Source organism: Heterocephalus glaber, unplaced genomic scaffold (genome assembly GCF_053883595.1).
Source record: "Heterocephalus glaber isolate CG9 unplaced genomic scaffold, H.glaber_assembly_v1.0 deba00001497, whole genome shotgun sequence".
Taxonomy (NCBI): Eukaryota; Metazoa; Chordata; class Mammalia; order Rodentia; family Bathyergidae; genus Heterocephalus; species Heterocephalus glaber.
The window spans coordinates 58,115,880-58,139,605 of record NW_028258320.1 but is presented as its reverse complement, the minus strand read 5'-3'; the positions used below and the strand labels follow the sequence as shown (position 1 = coordinate 58,139,605).

Here is a 23,726-nt window from a genome sequence, read left to right as displayed (position 1 = left end):
TGAAGTTCATGCTGTTATTCCTTTTGGGGTGTGGAGAGAGTCACAGCCTCATAGATGTCCTCCCCTGGCTTTACACTATCCTAATCCCAGAGAGACTCCTGATACTGAGGAGTCTAACTCTAACTCACAGTCTGCAATTTGGGGACTGAACGCCACTTATATTTGTGTTTTAGCAACTCCTCAGAGGCTCTGTGGAGAATCAATATCCTAGTCTATTTCCATGGTGCTCCAAAAGAGCCAGGCAACCTCGACATAGCTCTGTTGCTTTTCCTGGGGAACCATTCATCCTTTAAGGAGACCAAATCCAAAGTCAGAAAAACAGCTAAGTCAGAGTGACTCCAAGTATGATCAGGAGCCCACAGTGTGACCTGGAACCCACAGCTGTAGAGCCTCAGGGTCCAACCCAGACCTGCAGGTTCAGCTTTAACAACATCCTAGAGAACTGTGCTCACCAGTGCCTGAGAGGCATGAGGCTAAATAACAAGGTTCATGGCTCCTATTCCTTAAATGTGTTGGGCCCAAATATGACCAGCTCCCCTCCACCCACCAAAAAAAGGTAAAACAGATGTCCTTTCTTCATATTTATTCATGCAAGGCTTAATAGGCAACCACTATCCATTAGGCTGGGCTACAATAAAAATGCCAGGGAGAGCCCACCTTGCCTTTGCCCAGTGGTAGTCGCACAGCACTGTGAATGTACTCAATGCCAATGAATAATTTAAAAATTGTGAAATGGAAAAAATATAAGGCAACCAAAAGAAAAAAAACCTGGAAGAGAAAAAGTAAGAATCAGACTCATATACCAGCGTTATGGCTTGTATCTAGATGTCCCCCAAAGCCTCATGCGGTCATAGGTGGGGCTTTTTGGGGGTGGCTGGATCTAGGGTTTGTGCTGCTGGGATCAAGGACATGATGCTGGGGTTGATTCACCCTGAGACGCTAGGATTAAGAGTGTGAGTGCTACCCACCCTAAGCGCGGGTATCCCGGATAAGATATAAGGGACAGAAAGAGCTGCGGCCATTGCTTGCTGATTCTCACATGGTTGCTAACTGCTGCTGCTGCTGCTGCTGCTTGTTTTCTGCTTTGCAATGCCCCCCTGCCATGCCACCCTGGCTTGGAGCCAGCCAACTATGGACCGAAAGCTCTACAAACTGTGAGCCAAATAGATCTTTCCTCCTTTAACTTTGGGTGTCAGGTATTTTGTCTCAGCAACAAGAAAAGCAACTGAAACACAGAAATGTTGGAGTATCAGATAGGAAATATAAAATATCCATAATGTGTTAAAGACTCTAATGGAGGCAATTGGGAGACTGCATTGCTTGAGAGAGACTCACCAAGTTGGACTGAAAATGGGCACTGCAGGGAAATTCACCACAGGTCTTTCATCCCAGATTTCAAAAACCCAGAACAGAATGGCCCCAGAAAATCCTCAGCTAGACTGTTTCCTCAACCAGAATTATGTTGGCAGGAATTTGATAGCACAGGTCTCAAGTGGTCCCATACCCCCGATAAACAGAATGCCTCCTGTGACTCTCCAGCCAGACACTTTAATCAGCCCAGATGATCCCAGGACGTAATGGACACCACAGGTCCAACACAATCCCACCATTTGGAAGAAACATCAAGGACGCACCTCATTCACTCATAAGCAGCATAAAGAGCGGAGGCTCTGTTTAGCCAGACTGCGTTCCCAGATAAGAACCTCCGGAAAGAGCTGGCTGCGAGACTCAACCTACAGGAGAAAACAATAAAGGTCTGATCCCGAGAACTCCGTGCTCTGCTACAGCTGATCCACTGACAGTCACCTGCCTGTGATCTTGCTCAGTATCCAGGGACCCAGTTGCAGCAGATGCTGACTCAGCCCATGCTTAAGTTAAGAAGCAAGACAAATTGAGAAGCTATGGGCAGGGTACACAGGCCCTCACCTGGGCAACACAGGCACTGTGAGGGATGCATCAACCGCCGCTGCCATGTTCCTGTGGAGCCTGGTGTCTCCTGCCGGGTGATAAATTGCCACCTGCTGTGTGGTGCAACTTTCCACATGTGCAAAGAGACAGAGCACGAGCTCCTGTGTCCTTTAGAGCAGGTTCCGTGCCTCAACTCCGAATATGGCTGCCCCTTTCCATGTCCCGTCACAAGCTGGCCAAGCACCTGCAGGTGTGCCCAGCCAGTGTAGTCTGCTGCTCCATGGAATGGAACTGCTGGCCAAACGTGGAATCAGACACAATCCTTCATGAGAACATCATGAAAGAGGCTCCGAGTGAGGAGTGTTTGGACACAGCCCCCGCCTTACAGGACCAGAAGGTCCTCTTCAAATCCTTGAAAATGGTAGAACTCTTCCCAGAAACTAGAGATGCCACTGAGGAGGAACTCTCTATGAATGGTGAAACCAGTTGGGAAGAAATGGCAGGAGCAGTGGGTGGAGCAGGTGCCACTTTGGAACAACATGCAGCAGCTAAAGGTGAAATGATAGAGTTGAGCCAAGAAGAACGAGAGGCATTAGGCAAAACCAAAGAAGGGATGGACCTGGCCAAGTTTGACCAGTGGGAAAACATGTTCAGCAAAGAGCATGCAGCCTCTGCTTTAACAAGTACATCAACAAGGAGTGAAAACAAGAGCGAAAAAGGTGCAGAGAAAGAACAGAGTTCCAATGGCAATAACATGACAGACACAGAAGGTGCTGCCAAAGGGATAGAACCACAGGAAGACCAGAAGCAACAGAACTTGTCTGCAGTCATAGAAAAGACAGGGCTTGCCCCCTGGCAGGATGGTGTCCTGGAAAGACTGAAAAGAGCTGTGGATGCAAAGGACTATAATATGTATCTAGTGCACAATGGGCGGATGCTCATTCACTTTGGTCAGATACCTGCCTGTACACCCAAGGAGAGAGACTTTGTTTATGGCAACCTCGAGGCTCAAGAAGTTAAGACTGTGTATACCTTCAAAGTTCCTGTGAGCTACTGTGGAAAGCGAGCTCAGCTTGGAGAAGCCACGTTGAGTTGCAGGCCAAGTGAACACAAGGCTGTGGATACTTCAGATTTGGGGATCACTGTAGAGGGCCTGCCCAAATCAGATCTCATCAAGACCACCCTCCAGTGTGCTTTGGAAAGAGAACTCAAAGGCCACATCATCTCTGAATCCAGGAGCATTGATGGGCTTTTGCCACAAAGACATACAACTTTGAGCCAAACAATTTTCCTCTGGGACAGTGCTAGCTGACCTCCTTAGCACAACTAACCTGGGGGAACTCCATGTGGAGCTCCACAGTGAGTGTGTGACCAGGAGACACAACAAGAGCAGCTCCACCTTTACTTTCACCTGCAACAAATTCTTCAGAAGGGATGAATTCCCCCTGCACTTCAAGAACGTCCATACAGACATTGAGTCAGGCCTCAATGGCTGGTTCCAGCATCGATGCCCCCTTGCCTACTTGGGATGTACATTTGTTCAAAACCATTTCCATCCCCCAGGACAAAAGACAAAAGTCATCTACAGTCAAGAGCTCAAGACCTTTGCCATCAAGCCAGAGATTTCTCCAGAGCTGAGTGAGGGAAGGAAGAACAACTATCTCTCAGGCCATGGAGGAAAAAGCCAGAATTGTCTAACTAACCTGCCCCTGGAGGTTTTTGCAGTACATTTCTGGGTTCTTGGACAGCATCAGCCTGTCCCAGCTCTCACAGGTATCCACACTGATTGGGCAATATCTGTGTCACTTTGTTACAAGAGAGAGGAATGGTCCTCTTGCAATGAAAGAAGAAGAAATATTCCCATGGAGGAACTTCCTGCCAAGTCCACAGAGAGGCAAGTTAATACTCATTCATTCATTCATTCAACAAATACTTATTGAGAGTTTTCAATGTGCTAAGCACTGTACAGTCCCTGCAAATATGACTGATTCAATAAGATCAATCTGCTAGGGAATATGATAAGGTTAAAAAAAAAAAATATATATATATATATATATATATAAAGACTAATGGAAAGAATGGACAATATGCAAGAACAGATGGTAAATGTAAGAGAGCTACAGAAATTCTAAGAAAAAAATACAAAAGAAATAGAAGAAATGAAGAAAACATTGTAAGAGATATGAAGATGATCTTTGATAATTGTGTTCTTAATTAGTTCTTTCATTTTATATCTTATTTCATTAATATTAACAACCAAATTTATATGTACAAGTACTATAGATAGTCAGGAAAGATAGAACATGACAAAGGTAGAATCAATGAGCTTGAAAATAGATCAATAGCAAGTTCCAAACTGATGCAAGGAATGAAACCAACAAACAGAACAGAACATCTGATGATGGAAAATTTTCAGAAGGTGTAACAAATGCAAAATTAGAAGACCAGAAGGAAGAAATGGGGAATAGAAGAGGTATCTGTGGTAATAATGGCCAAGAACTTTCTAAAATTAATAACAGATACCCAACCCCAGATTCTAAATTTCAGAGAACATCAGCAGAATAAATAACAAAAACTATATCCAGACATACAATGTTTAGACTGCAGAATACCAGAGACAAAGAAAAAATCTTGAAAGAAATGAAAAATAGGGGAAAAATCCACTTTATGTACAGAAAAACAATTATAGTGGTCACTTCATCAGAGACCACACAAGGAATAGACTATAGGATGAAAAACCTGTTGAAATGGGGAAAAACCCACTAATTTAGTATTACATAGTCAGAGAAATTATCCTTTGAAGTAAAACAGAAGTAAAGATTTTTCACACCAACATAAAGTGAGGAAATTCACCACCAACTGATCTGTCCTGAAAGAAATGTTAAAAGATCTGTTTCAAGCGTAAAGAAAAGATACAGGTTAAAAATTTGGATCTACACAGAGAAAAACATAGTTGGCAGGATACAAAATCAACATTTAAAAAATCAATAACTTTTTATACACCAGTAATGAACTAGCTGAGAAAGAAATCAGGAAGATAATTTCATTCACACTAGCTACAAAAAGTAAAATAAAATACCTACTAATCAACCTAACCAAGGAAGTAAAAGATCTCTACCATGAAAATTACAGAACACTGAAGAAATAAATTGAAGAAAACACTAGAAGATGGAAAGACCACCCATGTTCATGAATCAGCATAATTAATATTGTTAAAATAACTACATTATGTAAAGTAATATACAGACTCAGTGCAATTCCAATCAAAATACCAATGACATTCCTCACAAAACTGGAAAAACAATCCAAAAATTCATATGGAAGTACAAAACTTCCAGAATATCCAAAGCTATCATATGCAAAAAGAGCAAGATTAGAGGATCACAATACCCGATTTCAAAACTAGTACAGAGCCATAGTAATAAAAAGAGTATGGTATTAACTTTAAAGATGACATATAGGTCAATGAAATAGAATAGAGGACCCAGATACAAATCCATGCATCTACAGCTATCTGACTTTCAGACGAGCCAAAAACACATATTAGAGAAAAGGCAGCCCCTTTAACACGTGGTGCCATGAAAACTGGATATCCATATGTAGAAGATTGAAACTAGATCTCTCTCTCTCTCCCTCTCTCTCTCTCTCCCCTGTATAAAAATACAGGAAAAAACACAGGAAGTCACAGGTAAGGGCAAAGACTTTCTGAGTAGGACTCCCAACAGCACAGAAAAATAATAGCAAGAATCAATAAATCAAATTTAAAAGGTTCAGTCAATAAAGAATAAAATTATATTACTAGCAGGAAAATGGGTAGAACTGGAGACCATCATATTGAACAAAATAAGCCAGACTCAGAAAGACAAATATCACATAATTTTCCTAATGTGTGGAATCTGAAAAAAATGTAGAGAGAAGGGAGGGAAGGAAGGTATACAGGAGGGTAATATGAGGGATCCAGATGATCAAAATATTATATACATATATGAAAATACCACATTGAAACCCAAATTTTTGTGAAATCAATAGAAAGTTATAAAATTATTTTTTAAAGATTTAGAAGAGAGGACTGGGGATTTAGCTCAGTAGTTCTGCCACCTGCCTCACAAGTGCAAGGACCTGAGTTCGATCCCCAGTACAAAAAAAAAGTGTTAGAAGAGAAATAAAGGTAAACTAAACTCTTTTCTTTTCCTAATTTTAATTGATTTAAAAGAAAACTATATGAAGTAGCAATAGCAACAATCTATTGGGAGATTATAACAAGTAAATAAGTGAAATGAATACCAGCAATATCACAAGGATGGAAGGGGAAAACTGGGAATTTACTTCTATAAGATACTTTCATTACACATAAAGCAGAATAATTTTATTTGAACATAGACCTAGATCAGTTTGTAAACTCTTAGAGAAAACACAAACTTTTTTTTCAAAGAAAGAAGTATAACTGGTACCTTAAGAGAGCAGATTAAGAAACAATCATATTAAATAATGCTCAAATAAAAATGACAAAAGGCAGAGGAAATCCCCTGGCAATGAACAGAAACAGTTACAAACATGGTAGATATTAATATTAATACAAATATATCAATAACATTATTAATTATTTAAGAACCATAGTAGGAAGACAGAGAGGAATGGGGAAGGAGAGATACAGTGTGTGTTGTCTACACAAAACTGACTTTTTAAAAAGTTCATTGTAAAAGATGAAGAAAGAATGAAAGCACTAATAAAGAAAGCTGGAGTAGCTATGTTAATTCCAAGCAAAGATTTTAAAACAAGGCAAATTATGTAGGATATTACAGAATGATAAAAGGATCAGTTCTCTAAGAAGACATAACATTCCTAAATATGTATGCACCTAACAGCATCAAAATATATAAGGCAAAATTGATACAAATGAATGAAATGAATGGAAAAATACAAAAAATTCACTACTATATTTGGAGAGTTGAGTACTTTCCTGTTTATAGATCAGACAGACTGAAAATCAGGATAAAGTAGACCTAATCAGCAGATTAACTTGATCTTACTGCCATTAATAGACTACCCCACCCAACAACAACAGAATATACATTCTTTTCATGGAATATTCACCAGTATCAATCACATTGTGAGCCACAAAACACACCTTAACAAATTTCAAAGACCAGCATCCACGCAAAGTGTGTTCTTAGATTATAAAGATATAAAGCTAGAAATCAGTAACAGAAAGAAAGATTGAAATCTACAGATATTTGGGAATTAAGCAACACATTTCTAAATAATATATGGTTTAAGAAATGTTGAGATAAATTAAAAATATTTCCACTTGATGAACATGAGTGTATTACTTATGAAAATTTGAGGTATACAGTATAAGGTGTGCTTAGAGGAAAAATGCAACATTAAATGCATATATTAGAGACAATAAAAACTGTATTAGTCACTTAACCTTAGTAATAATAGAGAAGAAAGAGTAATTTAACCCTACAGTAAGGAAAGGAAGAGAAATAAAAATCAGAGCAGAAATCAGTTATAAACACACACTTGTGATGCAATATGACAGGGAATGACAAGTAGAGAAGAAGCAGGTGAGTCACAATATAGCCAGCTAGGCTCTTTTGAGGAAGGTTGAGTCTCCAGTCCTCTAGGAAGTTGGGGAGGACATGTGACATGGGCTTGTCCTAGAGAACAAGGAGCTGGGACTCCCCAGCTCTCCAAATTCTCACCAAATAAGAAGGCTGACCTTCATTTCCTGTAAGTATTCATAACAGAGCAGAGTCAAAGTGAACCACAAAATGTGAGAATTGGAGAAGTCTTTTGAAATCTGCTGTTCACAAATTGTATGACTTGTACTAACAGGGGCTTTAGAAGTCATTGCTAGGTGACGTAGTAGCAATCATTAGCTCCAGAAAGTAAAAATAACTAGTAGTATTTGTTTAACACTTGCCATGTGCCAGCCACTGGGTTAAGCATCTCATGTGTGTGCATTGTCTAACTTAATGCTCACAATTTCTCTAAGGAATAAACTGTTATTACCCCCATTTTAGTGATGACCAAGGTGAAGACCAAAGAGGTGAAGGCACTTCCTTAGGATGTAAATGATAGGTCTCCCACTACCTCAGCAGCTATTATGTATAGTAGCTGCCCTCTTCCTATGGTGCCTTGCCCCCTCCCCTGTGTGACATCATGCCAAGGTGGTTGCTCCCACCAAAGAATAAACCCTTCTTCCCAGCATGCCCCTGTTCCCGCCTAGAAAGTAACCTAATACTCGCTCACCTCCTACCATCTAGTGACATCACCGGCTCCTCCATTCCCTAGTCACTACCTCACTCAACCCCGCCTCAGCCCCTACAAACCCCACCGCAGTCTCTATAAAAGACTCCCTGCCCCGGCCATATTGCTTTTGTCTCTCCTTTGTTCAGAGACAGCACGGCAGATCTATTCCCCTAACAAAGGCTTGTTGTGGCCTGGTCTGGTATTGGTTTTCAGCCCTTTTACCTGACAGTAAAGCAGTCAGCAGTGAAGCCAGGACAATAATCAAAACAACATGGTTCCCACACCTGTGCTCCTAGGCAGTCAAAGTAAATGGGTACATGTTCTGAGTTGGACCCCACTATATCACAGTGCCATGTGCTTTGGCTTAAAAGCTTGAATGACAATGGTTTATATCTAGATGTCCCCCTAAACCCTCATGTGATCATACGTGGAGCTTTTGGAAAGTGATTGGATTTTGAGAGCTTATAGCTGACTTACTTTAGGTAGCGGGGTCAAGTTGGAACAGGCAGGTCACTGGGGGCATGGCCTGAAAGTGTTTACCACCCTTCCTGGTTCCTGCTTTTGCTGTCTGCTTCCTGAATGCCTTGAGGTGAGCATCTTTCCTCCACCCAGACCCTTCCACCATGCTGCTCTGCCTTGACCTAGCCAACTATAACTAAAACCTTTACATACCATGAGCCAAAATAAACCTCTCCTCCTTTAATTGTGAGTGTCAGGTATTTTGTCCCAGCAATGAGGAAAATAATTAATATATACAAAAGGGCAAGTCCCAGGAGCTGAAAATCCTCAAGGAAGGGAAGGAGGACCCTTCCGATCTTTTGAGGATCGCCCAGGATTGCAGAGAGCACTTTATATCTCCTGTCTCTTGATGGGGCTCCAGCCCTATAAGTCAGGAGAAAGGCAGGGACCTCCATGGCAATGGTGCAGGGAAGGGAGTCCTGTATGGTATTTCTTATTATCAGGAAATGTGAGGGGTTGACTTCTACTTGCCTGGTTTTCTCTGTCTCTCTACGTCTGTGTGTCTGTCTGTGTGTGTGTTTGTGTTCATGCGTGTGTCTGTCTCTCTCCTTCTGTTTGAAATGCAGTAGATGACTAGTTGGCACTATGAGCCCCCTCAACACCTACATTTCACCATCTCCCCAAAAGGTTACATTACAGCCTCTCTCTCTGTTAGCTGCTGTCTACTCCAAAGAAAAGGGTAGACCTGAGACTTCCAGACTCCACCCATTACACATTTTCAGTTCATGGAACCAAAAATGTGGTGCCAACAAGAGACTAGCTCAATTCATCTTTCTTAGGCATCAGTCCCTGCTCAAAGGAGTCCTGAGAACAGCCCCTTTGCTAAGTGAGTGTTCCCTTTATGTGGGAAGTTTCCATGTCACTCTGGTAGCACCTGCTACCTGCCAGACACTAGTCTGATATGAATGCTATGGAGAACACGATGTAGTACATCTACCACCAAAAAAAAGCCATCTGGCAGAGGCCACTGTTATGTTAATACATGATTATTGAGCAGAAATTCCTGAGCTCTACCTGGGGAGCAGTGGATGACTTCACCAAGTATTTCATCTCTGTGTCTAGGAAGATACAGTATCCAGTTAAGCACATAGAAAACAGTATGCAATGACACAAGTGAAAAAGTTGGGGCCAGACAATAAGAGAAAAGGAAGCAAAAGAAGAAAGAGGAAGTTTTGTGAGATGAAAGGGAATGTGAGCACCTGAGATTTAAGGCATCACAGATAAAAGGCACAATGGTGTTCCACATGGGCAATATTGGATAGCAGAAATCAGACAGAGTCCAGGTCCCAGGCCAAGACTTGAAACAGCACTGACTTCATGCATGTGACAGAGGAGGTCAGAAGGTCAGTCCAGGCCAAGGGAGCAGGAGGAAAGTTGAGAGAAACCAGAGCCAGGTCTTGCATCTGCGCTCACCTACCCCAGGCAGAATCAGAAAGCTTGGCAAGTTCCCTGGTGGGCTCTGCCCCTGAGCAGCTTCTCAGCAGTGCAAGAGAAGTCTGGATGAGTCCAAACTCCCAGATCACTTCAAGGAAAGCTAGGAAGTTCCTCCCGCAGCTCAGAAGTCATCATTGCAAAAAATCCTATTCAAAGGTCAGAACAAACTAATGCCTGGAAAGATCAAAACCAATGATTTTTCAGCCTCCTAAATCCAGCTGGTGGGGCCTTAAAAGTGGTCTGACCATTCCTCTATTCTTGCAGAAGGTAAAAATGTCCATACTATTTTCTATTTGCATGGACAAAGTTATGCAATGTGACAAGCAAAACAAGAGGGAAATCCCCAGTCTCAACTCTGGCTCTGTCACCTATTATTGTTCCAGGTGTTTGGGGGGAATCCTGAGGATATAAGAGGTAATAAAAGAGAGAAAACTCTCTGCCCTTCCAGTGCTTATATTTTAATGGTATCTGTAAATGCCAGATGCCACTAGTGCCTCCTTTATGTAATTATTATGAAATTAAAATAAGGTCATGGGCCAATGACAGTTTAATAGTGAAAGGACAGAAATGCCCATGTCTGGTGCATAGTCCCTTTATCTGGGACCCAACAAACAGGAGAGGTTGCTGGTTGGATGCTGGAATCTGAATCCACCTATGAACCCATCCCTGGTGCATTCTCACTACCACCAGCCATAGCTTTCTCAGAGATCTCCAAAGCTACCAAAGCATTCTAAAGCCCAACATTTTTCTCAAGCAGCTTGCATCAGAATCCCCAAAACTGTTCTTTGTCAACCACAGAAAAGGAAATTGGTGTTTTTGCCCATTGCTTGTGAATTTTTCTAGTAGCCTCTCTTTACAGATGCTTCCATTTACACCCTGTAGGTTTTAAACAAAGACAATTAAATGGCTCTTTCAAAGCAAAGACCAACTGGCGTGACAGACAATTATTAGGCACAGGCTTCTAATTGAAATATCCATCTTACCAAACAGACAAGTACCTGTTGCCAATCCAGTCCAGAAGATGAACTAGTCTCACAACACTTCTAGGACCTTCTTCTGCACCCTTACATCCAAGTCGCACCTCAATGCAATGCAGCCTCAAAGTCTTACACAACGTGTCTGGGCAAACCAAGAACCCAAACACCCAGCAGTGAGTCGCTTGTGAAGGTGAGCCTGTTGGCAGTCACATGATTCTCCAGCTACACCTTCCAGCTTTGCTTTATCAAGGAAGCCAGATCTGGGACACAGTTTCAAGAGAACAACTCCACCAAGTTGAGAACTCCAGCCAACAAAAGCCACATGTGTAGGTGAGCGTGACAAGGACACACAAGGCCATAGCACCCAAGTTTCCACCCCCAGCCTCCTCCTTTGTTTGCTAAGCTCTGTGGCTCAACCCTGACTTACAACCTAACCTTCCCAACTGCCAATCAACCTCTTTGGCCTCGAATAAATATTTATGCCTGCTCCTAATGACAGTAGTGGACTCACCTGAGCACTGCTGGCTTGAAAAACAGCAGTGGCAGGAAATCCCGCCCCTACCAATGTTTTTGTGCTTCAGAAAAAAAACCTTCCTTCTTCATAGAACTAAGATAATACATGCAGATGCCCCCTTGTTTACTTATGCCAAACCCAGTCACAGATACGCTCATAAACACACAGATTCCCCCTCTGTCTCATCAAAGAATTGCTGCCTATTTAGCCCTACTGGCCAATCTGGATGAAATGCCCACTAACTTGGCCAAATGTTGTCAGGCTGCTCTTCAAAGGACCCTGAAATGAGGTTTGCCCTTGAGTGCTTGAATAATGATTAGTATATCTGAATAGTCCCTCCTGAGAATCAGCTGCTCTCAGAAAAAGCATCTGGATTCACTGTTACAAACCTGTTCTCCCTTGCCCAGTCCATTGGAGCCTTGCTTACTCCTCCCTCCCATTATGGGAAAAGCATTCTGCTGCCTGACCTTGGAGAGCTTGCAGATGGCATGGTCAGCATACTGTCATTATTGCAATACTACACCTCCACCCCTGGTGTAGTAGTCCCTGTGGTAGACCCCCTCAGAGTGCTACAACAAAACCCCGTACACTCAGTGGCTTATAAATGACAGAAATTTTTTTTCTTGTAGCTCAGATGTCCTAGATTAAGTTGCCAACAAAATCAGTAACAGGTAAGGCCTGTTTTCTGGTTCATAGGCTACACCTATGTCCTCATCAAGTGGAAGGGGTGAGATGATGGGGCAGGAGGCTCTATTTTATCCAGTAATGGGAATTGAACCCAGGATCTTTGCACTGAACTACATCCCCAGCAATTTTTTATTTTTTGAGACAGGGTCTCACTAGATTGCTCAAGCCAGGTTGGAACATAAAATCTTCCTGGTTCTGCCTTCCGAGTTCTGAGTCCTCTTTCTTCAGGCCACTAATCCCATTCTTGAGGGCTCCTGACCTGAGTTGAGATTCATTTTTTATCTGGCATTGCCAACTCCAGTCTCCCATGTGCCTTTTCAGTTGCTCTTTTGTTATTTTGTTTTGTTTGGTTTTTGTTTTGTTTTCTTGCAGTGTTGGGAATTGAACCCAAGCCTTGCATGTGCTAGGCAAGCACTCCACAAATGAGCTATACCCCAGCCCTCAGTTGCCCTCCCTCTACTTGATCATCTGGAAAAATCCAACATACCTTTCATAACTCAACTCACCCCCTCCTTAGATAGAGCTTTCCCTAATGTAAGGCCCCTGCCCCAGTTTAGTCCAGTGGAAAGTGGATGGTTAATGCCTTGCTTGGGAATTTGACCAACCAGGGTTCAATGGGTGGGGGAGGTTAATGGCCACACAACCTCAAGCAAGTTACTTCACCTTTCTGAGCGGAGTTTGCACCTAAATGCTGTGCAAGATGCCTTCCACCCAGGAGGAATAAAGGGCAAAACAGGCTAGCAAGCCAATGCCAGAAGCATGCATGCCTCAGCCCTCTCTCCAGCGCCCAAGACAAGCATGGCCAGTGGCCAGTGAGTTTGCCCTGCTAAGGAGAGGAAGAGGCAGAGCCATCCTTGAGAGCCGGCCTCCTATTAAATGAAGAAAATCAACCAGTTCAGCTGAGAAGCTGAGCTTCAGAATCCCAGCAAGTGGTTCCTAAATGGCCAAAAAGGTGAAAATGGGGTCTCTTGTTTTTATTTCCTATGTACTTACCAGAGTTAAGGCTGTATAAGCTGGTTAAAATACCCAGTTTTAAAATTGTTTTAGGTTGTCCCTTAACCACTCATTGTGGTAGCACCAACTACCAACTGCTGCTTAATAAAATGTACTGTCCCTGCAAAGATCTGTGGGAGGCACAGTTCTAAAAGATGCCTCGAGATAGACAAAAGTAATTCCTCCTCTTCTGTGGAAGCTCGGAGAAATTGGGAGGCTGGCCAAGTTTACCATACAATAGACAGGGTCACAAAATTGCCTTGAGGCAAGTTTCATTGGGCCAGCACAGGAGTCTTGCTTAGGTTTCTTATGAATTTGAATTTGAATAATCTCACCTGCAGGAATCTGACCATTCAAATGTACTTTCTCTATTGTTGCACAGGTCTATCAAGGCCCTCAAGCTCATCCTCACCCGGCCCCACAGTGGCACCCCTGTTGGGCCCTGTGGACAGTTTATCTTGTAACCTGGAGTCAGATCCCTTCCCTTCTCAATCAGGGACTTCACTGTGAGACCTCATGTCCCTGGCCAGGTGGAAACATCCTCAGCCCTTTCTTGGGGCAGCTCTGCCCCGAATCTGCACAGATAATCCATCAAGTGCTCAAGAAACTCATTCCAAAGTCCAAGACATAAAAACCTCATTTATTTACATTTAAAAAGCACAATTTTCCTCTCTGACCTAGCTTTTCTACTTCTAGAAACTTACCCTGAGGAAGTGTGGTCCAACAAATGCATGTATAATAACATTCATTAGAACACTGATAAATTCAAAACTATTGGAAACAATTTAAATGCCTAGCAATATAGCATTTGTACATAAGTCATTACAAATGATAAATTACATAGCCATTAGAAATAATATATATGCTATAATAAGATACATGTTTAATAACATAATAATGCATATAGTTAAATGGGAAAAATAATGTGGTGGGTTCAGTTTGCATGAATCTCCCACCCAGTGACTTGGCTTCTTATTTATCAAGAATCTCAGCTGCTGCCACCATGCCCTAGTTTCCTGATCCCACCTGCTGCCTCAGCCACCCAAAGCAAGGGCTGAACTTGGGCTCAGGCCCCACTGCTTGGCAGTAGGTCCACATCAACAAACCAACATAGGCGGTAGCACCTCCTCACACTTCCAGGCCCAGTGGAAGCTCTGAGCCACAGAGCAGGCACTGGCTTCTCCAATGGCCACCTATAGAGACTGGTACAAAACACAGAAAGGACAGGAGCTGATGTCCTATGCAGTAGATTTTTAGCTAATAAGAGAGAGAAACCAGAAAGTGACCTTGGCTAATAATCTCTTTTCTAACTTCTAACCAACTCTTCTGACATAGTGGTCCTATATAGACTGTCAGAAAACAGCAGCTGTGCTTTCTTATGAAGTTCTTGATAGCTCAGTAAGGCTTGGGTTTTTACCTTTCCTTCCTTCTTACCATTTCCCTCACTGTTGCCACCCTGCGGTTGGACTAGGTACTGGGGCTAAAAGAAAAAAAATCTAACAGGTAGCATATGTGTATACATACACATGTATATGCAAGAGAAAGAGAATTATGGTCACACATTATTTTGCTCTCATTTTTATACTTTAAATATTTTTCTTAATTTCCATAATGGATATACTTAAACTTATAATATTTAAAGTCTATTTTTTGAAGTGCTAGCGGTTGAAAATCTTAAACCACCCCTCCCAAGGTTAGCCAACTGCAAAGCTAGAAGGAACAGTCTCTAAGATTGCTCCCATATCCAACATCAATGGCAGGTTTGGGAGATTCCCCCACCCCAGGTTTGATAATCCTCTGGAAGGACTCCACTGAAAGCTGTTATACTCAAGGTTATCATTTATTACAGGAAAAGGATATACATTAAAATTGGCCAGAGGAAGAGAGAGGCTCATGGGCAGGGTCAGGAAAAGGAGGAAATATGGAGCTCCTTTGCCCACTCCCTGTAGAATCATGGACAGTGTTTTTTTCCTGGCATCAGCATGTGACAATATGCACAAAACATTGCCACCCAGGGTTACTAACCCAAGTCTCGATGACCAGAGATTTTATTGGGGATCCATCACATAGGCACAATTGATTATCCGTGAAGTTGATCTTTATCTCCAGCTCCTACAGAAACTGGCTGATAAAATGTGACCCAAAGTCCCCACCTAACATAGTATTGCACTAGGGTTGACCCCAGACAACCAGAAACTCAAAACAGACATAGCATTTCAGGGGCTTAAAGATGACTGACTATCCAGAGGCTGAGGCAAAGACCAGACTCTTTCGGGGCAAAGTTAAACTCTATATCACCAAACCCCCGTAGAATTCCTCAATGGTCCTCTATTGTCTTGGTGGTAGCGACAAATCCTCTTAAAGCCCTGGCTGCTGCTGATTTCTCTGAATGCACACTCATTCCCTCAGCTTACACACCCTTCTGCTCCCACCAGTCTGCTGTCTGCTCAGGCTGCCTCAAAACTTTCTTCTTCCCTAAAGGCCATCTCTCAGTCCACAGCTCTCATGAAGTGATTTTTTTTTTTGAAATATTGTTTCTTTGGGGAAAATAACACCAGAAATAAAATCACTACTGGTGAGGGAAGTAAAGCATCTAAAAAATGATTTTCTTGGCTAAAAAAAATGGAACTTTGGGATAAATTAAAGAGTGAAATATCAAATATTGCAGTACTTTATACTTATGCCTATAACATTTTTATTCTTTTTCTAGAAAAGCTGTCCATGAGTAGATTCAACAAAATGTCTTACTACTGTAAAAAAATTGTACATTAAGTTAAAGATAAACCTAGTGATATTTGAAAAAACAATTTATGGTGCGTCAGTATACAAAGAAAACACATAACTATCAATAGATTTAAATAACTTACTCACTTAAAACCATATTTATGTTTTTGACAGACATAATATTTTTACATATTTATGAAGACCAATGTGATGTTTTGATCAAGGCTAATTGGAGTCCTATATGCCTCACTTATCTGTATGTCAAGCTCTTTTCCCCTGCTTGGGAAGTTTTCTGCCATTATTTCTGTGAAGAGATTTTTTATGTCATCTGCACTCTCTCCTGTTTCTTCATTGACTCCAATCAGTCTATGTTATTCTTCTTTGCATCGTCTAGCAGCTGCTGGATTGATTTCTCATGTTCCCTTATAATTTTGAAGCAATTTTTCTTTTCCTGGTCATTAAATGCAATCTTATCTTCTATATCTGAAATTCTGTCCTCACATTGGCTCATTCTGCTGTGTAGACTTTCAGTGGAGTTTTTCATCTCCTGGAAATCTATTTGCATCTGTTTTATGGATCCCATTTGTTTCCTATGTTGGGATTCCATCATGTTCTTCAGCTCCTGTCTAGATTCATTAATCATGTCTTGCACTAGGAGCACAATTTCTCCTGTTATCTGAGAAATTATTTCTGATTTCATTTGTTCCAGATCCCCTTTTGTTGCCAGTTCAGTGGGTCCAGGTGGTTGAGTATCAGAGTATTCCATCTCATTTCCTTTTGGGGTTGCTGTAGGTGATCTGGAAGTCTGGTTTTGAGACTTATGTACGTGTTTTCTCATTTCGACGGGGCGGGGGCGGGGTCTGTCGGCGCGTGCACGGATTACCTCCTCTGAGCTGGAAGAGGTGGGACAGGGGCCAGGAGCAGCGGTAGGGATGGTGGCCCAAAAGCCCTTTCCTCTGAGCGGGGAGCAGCGGGAGGGATGGTGGCCAGGAAGCCCCTTCCTCTGGACCAGGAGCAGTGGGACAGTGGCTCAGAAGCCCCTACCTCTGGGCCTGGAGCAGCGGGGCTCAGTACCGTGGTCTGGTGGTCCAGTGTCCTCTACATCTTTGTAGTGTAGAACCAGGTGGCTGTACAGAGGAGCGGGGGGGGGGGGGGGTTGTCCAGTGGATTGTTGCCCAGGCACGGGCTGATTCGGCATGTTCCGCATGACTGGCGACCTCAGTAGGGCATGTGCAGACCTGCCTGTCTGCAGTGGGCTGATCCCCAATGTGATGTTTTGACTCAGGTATACTCCGGGTAATACCCAAATCAGAGTAATGAGCAATCCATCACCCTAAACTTTTATCATTTCTTTACAGTGAATATATTCTAAACCTTCTCTTCTAACTATGTTCATATTACAATGTAAAGTTTTAACTGTAGTCACCCTACTGTGCCACAGCACACTAGAACTTATTCCTTCTATCTAAACCTAACATTTTACCTGGTGACCAGCTATTCCCCATCCTTTATCCTGCTAGCCTGGGTCTCTAGTAACCACTATTCTGTCAACATTATGACATCAACTTTATTAGAGTGTATATAAGTGAGATCGTGTGGTATTTCTTTCTGTGCCTCCCTTATTTTACTGAACATAATGTCCTCCTGTGTTGTCACAAATGATAAAATTTCATAGTTTTTATGGCTGAATAGTATGCATTCTGTATTGTAATATACCATGTTTTCTTTATCTGCTCATTTGTTGATGAACACTTAGGTTGATTTCATTTTCTGGCTATTGTGAATTGTGCTGCAGTGAACATGGAGGTGCAGGTGTCTCTTCAACCTGCTGATGTCATTTCTTTGGGGTATATATTGACTAGTGAGATACAGTAGTAATCATATGCATAGTAGTTATACTTTTAGCTTATTGAGGATCCTTCACACTATTCTGCATAATGACTGCACTAATTTACAGTCCTACCAATAGTATATAAGAATTCTCCTGTCTCTACATCCTCACTGAATTTACCTGTACATGAACCAAGGTTCTTATTTTTTTCCCCATTCCCTGCCTCCCCTTCACCTGCACCACCCTTCCCCTTTTTTTTTTTTTTTTTTTTTTGGTACTGGGGATCAAACTCAGAACCTTGCATTTGTGAGGCAGGTGCTGGAACCCCTGAGCTAAATCCCCAGCCCGATGTTTTCCTATTTACAGTTTTCCTATTTACAAAGACTTTGTTTCCATTTTTTCCTTTTCTCATAATTTTTCCTTTCCCTTCTTTCCTTTCCCCTTCCCCTCCCACTTCTCCTACCCCTTTGGACCTTTTCTTTCTATTTCAAAGTATCAATTATTGATTTTAATCATTTTAATCTTTATTTACACTTTCAGTTTCTCACACCAGAGAAACTATTCAGTATTGCTCTTTTTTGTCTTTTTAATAATAACCATTCTACCAGTATGAGGTCTTATCTCTAGTGATTTCAATTTGCATTTCCTGATGGTTAGTGCTATGGTTTGGTTCTAGAATGTTTGCCAAAGGCTTGGTTACCAACCTGTGGTGCTCTTGAGAGGTAGTGGAACTTTTAGGAGGTAGAGGCTAGTGAAAGGAAGTTAGGTTGCTCTGGGCCTATTTTTGAAGGGAGTATTGGGGCTTCAGACCCTACCTCTTCTATTCTTTGCTTTCTGGCAACCATGAGATGAACAGGCCTGCTCTGCCACACATTGCCTCCATGATATTCAGTGCCACTGCAGATCCAAAGCAACAGGCCCATCGACCATAGAATGAAACCTCTGAAACGTTTCATTGTTGAGCCAAAATAAATGTTTCCACCTTAGAAGTTGTTTATCTCAGGTATTTTGTCACTGTGATAAAACCCTGACTAACACAGTTAATGATATTGAGAATTTTTTCATGTATCTATTGGCCATTTGTTTGTCTTCTTTTGAGAAATATCTATTCAGGTCTGTAGTCCATTTTCTAATTGGATTTTTTTGTTTTTTGCAAATTTGAAAAATGCGTTGTGTGTTAGATATTGTTCCCAGCCCTTTCCAAACAACTTATTTACTCTTCTCAATTATCCTTTGAGGTTAATATTATAAATGTCTTCCATTTGCATACATGGAAACAGACACCTGAAAAAGTTAAGTCAGTTGCTCAGAGTCACACAGCTGTAAGATGTGAGGCCAGAGTTGGCATCTGAATTCTGGTCCTACAGTAATGACATAATACACCAAGAGTGCCAACTCCAAAACACCAGGAAGTGAGGTTAATTTGTTCAATACTATATTCCCTGTTATTGGCACAGTCTGTGACAGATGAAGGATACCCAACAAAGGTTTACTGTTAATTAGGAGGACTCAACATGTTTAACGTCCATTCATTAATCAGATAGTTGGTCTAATATGTGGTACATTTAGTAGACATTTGAAAGAAGAAAATTGTTTACCCAGGCAAAAGGATTCTGTAATTTGAGTACCATTTTATGGCTGTGAGGGAAAGCAAACGATTTAGAGACAAGGTAAAGTGATCCAAGGAAAGAAAGTGTGAGAGCTCTCTCCTTCAGGCAAGTGAGAGCTGGCAGGTGGGCTGGGGACTTAGCTCAGTGGTGCTGCTGCCTGCCTAGTAAGTGTAAGGTCCTGACTTTGATCCCCAGTACCAAAAAAAAAAAAACTGGCAGATGACTTTCTGGGATGAATGAAGGCAGAATACAATTGAATAAATTTCTTATTGAATTCTTGAGTGTGCTGTCAGGTTCATTACTCAGCACCCATAAGGCCCAAGCTGAGAGAATCAGAGTATTTACAAAATGGAAGTGACCTTGGAGGTCATTAAATTTAACTTTTTCAATTTGCCTGTGATTTTCATAAAAAGAAGCCACGATCTATAGTATCTGAGTGGCTTGCTTATGGTTATTGTTCCCTGTGTGGAAATTACCTCCTCCCCCTCCTCAGGTCTAATTCATCATGGTCTAATTCATCCCACAAGGCTCTTCTTAACTCCTAGCCAACCAACAGGGGTTTTTCTACACCCTGTAAGCTATTGGAACCCATTTAATCTCTATCTAGATCCCATAACATGTGGTTTGTAGTGTCCTTAATAATTAGGCCTTTTGGACTTCTTAGTATGTGCTTAGTTTCCCAAGATAGGTGTTAGGCCTCAACAATTATTTGTTGAGTAAATGGCTCCACACTCCATGTTTGAGGCACTGTCATGCACACCAGGTTTCATTTCCCATGACATGCTAGTTCAGGGACTTGCTGGGATAGGACCCAGGTCTTGGCTTCGTGCTTTCTTCCTCTTGTCATCTTGGAATAAGAACCCATAGTGAAAACCATAAGCTTTAGAGTAGTCTGCCTGGGTTCACTGCCCTTTTCCACTAGCTGACTCAGTTAGGCATTTACTTTATTTCACTGTCCCTCTTTGTCTGTATAATAGAACCAACAACCATGCCTACCTCATAAGGTTTCCAAGAGGAGTAAATGAGTAAGATGGTTTAACTTAGAATAATGTTTAGCACATAGCAAGTCTTCAACAGATGCTAGCAAATACAATTGTTAATTTCTTATTTTTGTACCTAGAATAACGTCTGGTGTATAGCAAGTGCAGAGCACACAAAAACTGCTACCAGTTCCCTTGGCACCTAAAAATTTTGTCACTACACTTCAGAATAGAAAATTTCCAATTTTCAGAAGGACAAAGAGTTCAGAATAGGCTGTTGAAACTACCCCACAAACAGTCATCAAATAACCGGGGAAGTGTTAGAAAGGCTTATCTATGCAGGAAGAAATGTGTATAACTACTACAGACTCTTTAAAATTCCATAAAGTTGAGTGAGCAATTAAAACACATTAGGGACCAATTCCATATTTGCTCTGAGAACCAAATACTGTAATTGTGTCACTGTACTAATATCATCATTTCCATTTAGCAGAAAGAGTTCTCAGGTCATAAACACAATGGCTTTTCATTCTGCCATAGCCAATTTAGATGAGCGTAATAGAGACCTAATGACCCAGCCAGCTTAATCAAAGCAAGGAATCTTTTTTCCAGAAGCTTCTGTCATGTAAATTATATGATCTAAACTTATGCTTATGGCACAGCTCAAACACAAGGCGATATTCATTCACCTTTATGAAGCTCCTGACTCCGAACATTTAAAACACACTGAGCCAAATCCTTTGAATTTAAGAAAACAAGAGTTTTCTCAATGTGAGTCACGGGGAGGGACAATATCAGTTATGAGGCATGATTAACCTTTTCTGCCCTATAGCCATATTTCACAGATGATGAAAAAAGGATTTGCTTTCTGACCCTGACATCAGTTATTCTAAATTATTCTAATTTTAGATATTAGTCTCAGGCTTGATAGCCTCTGGTAAAATGACAAGGAGCCCACATTTTATCATGTTTTCTTTTCATCATTATTGTGTTTTCCATATGTTGGAAAATAGTCTAAATATCCAGCTTTGTCAATAGCGGTAGGGCTCCATGAGAGCTTCAGACTTTCCATCTCTTTTCCTTTCCATAAGCTTTGACAGAATAGTGAAATTTGTGGCTTCAAGGTCATTGTGTTCAACTTCATAGGTCTGCTTGACAAGTGAGCTGCACTTGCCTCCAGAAGTTAGAAACAGAAGTCCTCGTTAGAAGTACCTTCTTCCATAGGACATTTGTGAAAATAAATGAGACTATTTAATTCCATTATTAAGGTGTATAATAAGGGTCACTGCCTTCTTATTCTTGGGAAGGAAATTTCGTTGCCAGAGATGTTCTTAATGTATTTCTGTCTGAATTTTATTTGAAGATGATTCTTTTGTGCTTGTAGAAAGTTTCATTTTTCTTTCTTGAAGGAAAAGAAGCCTTGCTGTAACAATGCTGTTCTTTCTAAAGAAGAGGGCTGCCACCTGTTGCTTTGGAGTATCACAGGGACCTGAACTTCCTATGAATATTATGATTATTAGAAGGATGCAAATGAGTAGAAGATACATCCTAAAGACACATCCTAAAGATGCATCAGCATAACTGGTTAAATAAATTATGGCAGTCACACAATGGAATATCAAAGCTTCTTGAAAGGTGGAAGCAGTTCTTATACCAATGTGGAATGTTTTCCAAGTCAACATATTATTAAGTGAATAAAGCCAGCCCATAAACAATGAGTGTAGCGTGCTATAACTCTGTGTGTGTGTGTAGCTGATATATAACATTATTATTACATATGTACATGTATACTTTCCCTGGAAGAATCCATTGGAAATTGATACTAATGGTTGTCTCTGAGAAGGTAACCAGGAATCTAGTACAGTGTAGTGAAAGGAAGACTTACTTTTTTTTTTTTTGATACTGGGGATCAAACTCAGGTCCTTGCACTTGTGGGGAGGCAGAGGAACCACTGAGCTAAATCCCCAACCAAGACTTGCATTTTTTACTGTATACTCTGTATATTTCACTACAATATAGTATTTTATTGAGAAAGGCTGACATTTTTTAAAAATGAAGGTTGATTCTATTAAAACATTAGGATAATTATCACCCATATGTAAAAACTAACAAATCATACCCTATACAAGGATTAACCCAAAATAGATCTGAGCTCTAAATGTAAAATACAAAACTGTAAAACTTGGACAGCAAAATATTGTAGAAAACTGTCAAAAACTAGGGATGGGTTAAGAGTTCATAGAAATGACACCAACATCATGATCCATTTTAAAAATTGATAAATTGAACTTCATTAAAATTTAAAATTGTGCTCATCAAAGATCGTATATCAAGAGAACAGAGCAAGCCAGAGACTTGAAGAAAATATTCACCAATGGCATATTCAACAAAGAACATGTATCCAGAGTCCAGAAAAAATTCTCAATACTCAACCGTAAATAAACAAACCAACCAATTTTTTAAAAAATAATATGAAAAGGATTTGAATGGACAATTTCCCAAAGACTTTAAAAGACAATGGTAAATAAACACATGAAAAACTGTTTAACATCATTAGCCATTAGCCAAATTAAAATCATGATGAAATATTGTGAGAATACTATTAGACTGACTGTTGGTACCAAATGCCGGGAAGGATGCAGGTCAGCTAGAACTCTCATACACAATAGATTTACAAAATAAAGCCGCTCTGGAAAATGGTTTGGCAGTTTCTTATAATATTTAACATTTACTTACATATGACTCAATAATCTCATTCTCAACTATTTGCCCCCCAAGAAATGAAACTTACATTCATATAAAAACTTATACACAGACATTATAGTAGCTTCATGCCTGACAGCCAGAAGCAAGAAATATTCAAATGTTCCTCCTTAGCCAAACAGGTACGCAAAGTGCAGTATATCGGTACAACATATCACCATTCTGTAGTAAAAACAAAGGGGTTGGGGACAAATTATTGATACATGGAACAACTACAACGAATTTCGGGGTCATTCTCCTCAGTGAAAGAAGCAAATCTCATGAAAGGTCATATATTGTATAAATCTATTCATTTGAAATTCTCAGAAAGACAAAGGATAGTAATGGAAAACAAGTGAGGAACTGAAAGTGTAAATAAGGACTAAAAGGTATAATAGACAATGTGAAATAGGAAGAAGAGGAGTAAAGGGGAAGGGGATGTGGGAGGGGTAGGGGAAAGAAAAGAAGGGAATGGAATTAATATGAGAAAATGAAAAATTGGAAACAAAGTCTTTGTAAATAGGGAGGGATGAAGGGGTTGAAGGGAGG

General features: G+C 40.9%; 1 pseudogene; it reads left to right on the top strand.

Annotated features, from left to right (window-relative positions):
- The first annotated feature begins 1,805 nt into the window (after positions 1–1,805).
- On the top strand, positions 1,806–3,811 carry LOC101701064 (F-box only protein 40 pseudogene; annotated as a pseudogene).
- The last annotated feature ends 19,915 nt before the right edge of the window (positions 3,812–23,726 follow it).